This window comes from Microtus oregoni, unplaced genomic scaffold, assembly GCF_018167655.1.
Source record: "Microtus oregoni isolate MIOR12 unplaced genomic scaffold, Mior012 000047F_ref0000412, whole genome shotgun sequence".
Lineage (NCBI taxonomy): Eukaryota > Metazoa > Chordata > Mammalia > Rodentia > Cricetidae > Microtus > Microtus oregoni.
This window is the reverse complement of record NW_024543221.1, coordinates 10,323,165-10,325,775: the sequence shown is the minus strand read 5'-3', so window position 1 is coordinate 10,325,775 and position 2,611 is coordinate 10,323,165. Positions and strand designations below refer to the sequence as shown.

Below are 2,611 nucleotides of genomic sequence, written 5' to 3'. Positions count from 1 at the left end.
GGTCTGAGAAACGTCACCTTAGGAATAGTTTGCAGGATAGCAGGGGGAATTGTTGGTGGTGTAGCATCCAGTAATTCTAGAATCATGTCAAATCACTAACTGGGAGACTTTGAATTGCCTGTTGGTGAGGCTTCGTATTGTTCGGGGGAAAAGAATTGTTGATTGCATGTATCCAGAATAATGGTGTAAGTGGTTAATACATAACCACGGCATGCACTGCAGCCACGCACACGTAGCTCCTCTCAGTGTGCATCTCGCCATTTCTGTGCACTTGACCCTTCCTCCTTCTCCTTCCAGAAGTGAACCCTGCTGAGGGTAACTGTCTCAGTGTTGTCTTAATACCTTTGGGTGCCATGGTGATTAGCTCAGGGTAATCCTAGCCTAAGACATAACAGCCAAGGTTTTGGACACCTGCAATATATGAAATCGCAGCAACAATTTGGTTAGGCATGAAGGTTGGCCCTAGAGTAGAAGCAGTTTATGGAGAAGCCTAGGAGTAAAGATCAAACTGGAGCCGTGGTTGCTGCCCTTAGTAAGCTGGGCCTGAGGGGGAGGCTACCATCCACATGGAGGGGTGGGTTGTCTCGGTCTCTCAAGCTAACTCATGCTGTGCAGTTCTCTCGGAATGAAAGCTCTGGTGTCACTGCAGGTGGTGGTGGGTCAAATCTCTAGGCTATATTGTTTTGGTCAGAAACTTATGAGCACCATATTTATGGAATCCCTGCAGCAGTTCAGGATGCTGAAAATGAATTGCAGACAATATTTGCCAATGGCCCAATTCAATCAGAATGACTCATTATAGATTTCTGATTTATTTGCCAGGTGGCAGTGTCAGAATATGCTCTTAACTAGCTGTGATAAAACTAAGTCAACAAAATTATAATATATAAAAAAATGCATGTGCCAAAGAGATGTGACCATTGTAAGATTTAGAAATGACTGTTTTTAGTATTTACCTTGCAGTGCTCTCATCTACAACCCCAGGTCTTGAACTTCCCTATCATCAGAGTGGTGGGTTAGGATTCCAAAGCACCAACAGGCTGATCCACTTACCTTTGTCTCAATTCTGTACTTTCCAAGCAATTTTCAGAAAAATAAGGTACAAGTTAACTTGTAGTTTATGAAAGAAACATCTTCTGGCAACACACACACACACACACACACACACACACACACACACACACAGAGTCATATATGTGGCAGAGCAGGTGGGCTGTACAAATTTGAGTCAATAGGTTGCTTAAAAAAAGAAGACATGGATCATGCAGAGCTGAGCAGCCAAGATGTGTGACTTCACCAAGGATCAGACTGCAGGATTAAAGAAGACTTTCTAGCTGTTTGATCGATCAGGTGATGGCAAAATCCCATACAGCCAATGTGGGAACATGATGCGGGCCTTGGGCCAGAACCCTACCAATGCCGAGGTGTTCAAGGTCCTGGGGAACCCCAAAAAGGATGAGATGAGTGTGAAGGTGCTGGACTTTCAGCACTTCCTGCCCATGCTGCAGACTGTGGCCAAGAACAAGGACCAGGGACCTTGGGAGGACTATGTTGAAGACCTTCATGTGTTTGACAAGGAAGGGAATGGTACCATTATGGGTGCTGAAATCTGGCATGTCCTTGTCACACTGGGAGAGAAGATGGCAGAGGAAGAAGTGGAGATGCTGGGGGCAGGTCACGAAGACAGCAATGGTTGTATCGGCTGTGAAGAGCTTGTCCAGATGGTGCTGAATGGCTGAGGACATTTCCAGGTCCTGAGCCTGTGCCTTGTCCAGTGTGGGATCTCTCTGTGGCCCCTCCTAGGCTTTCCCTGTCATAGTACCTTGCCATCTGGTCTCTTCTGGATTTCTGTCTTCACCAAATAAAAGTTTCTTTCTTTACTCTTAAAAAAAAAGAAGAAGACATGAAGTTGGGGAGACACAGGGAGGTGAAAATGGATTTGGAAAGAGTTGGGGGAAGGAGAGTTGGATAAATATAAGCAAAATAAATGTATGAAATTCTAAAAGAATTAAATAAAATATTTGAAAAAGTGATGACAAATAGGCTAATTTGATTGCAGATGATGTAGTCAAGGAACTCTTGGGTCACAGGGTTTATGCATCATATAGGCCCCTGAAGGCTGATGATGGCAGGAGAAATTTTTTGCCTTTCTCTAATACAGTCATCATTAGAGGCTCCCAAATGAGAAACGGCTGGCTCTTTACAACACACACAGTTTAGGTGGTTTAAAACTTTGCATTAATCAAGCAATGAGGCATAAGAAAACTTTAATTTGGCTACATTTCTGTTTGATTGGATGGAGAAAAATGGAACTAAAGAAGGGGCCGGAAACACGTGTGTGAGGCAGGAAACTTGCTGTGATTAGGGCCTGGAGAAGAAGGGCCAGCAGTGGCAATTAGGAAGGCAAGAATGGTTGCTGGAGATGCTAACAAGCTGATGGATGTGCTGAGACAGGAGGAGGGGGGCGTCACAGGTCATTTCAAGGTGTCCATTTGAATGCTGACAGAGTCCTGGTGTTTGGACAGAAGTAGGGAGTTTGGGATGCAGTGGAGGCAACTCCGGTTGGACAGCTGTCTGCTGCAGCAAATCATCAGGAAGGGAGGGAAGGGTC

At 45.0% G+C, this 2,611-nt stretch overlaps 1 pseudogene; it reads left to right on the top strand.

Annotated features, from left to right (window-relative positions):
• The first annotated feature begins 1,283 nt into the window (after positions 1–1,283).
• On the top strand, positions 1,284–1,739 carry LOC121435905 (annotated as a pseudogene).
• The last annotated feature ends 872 nt before the right edge of the window (positions 1,740–2,611 follow it).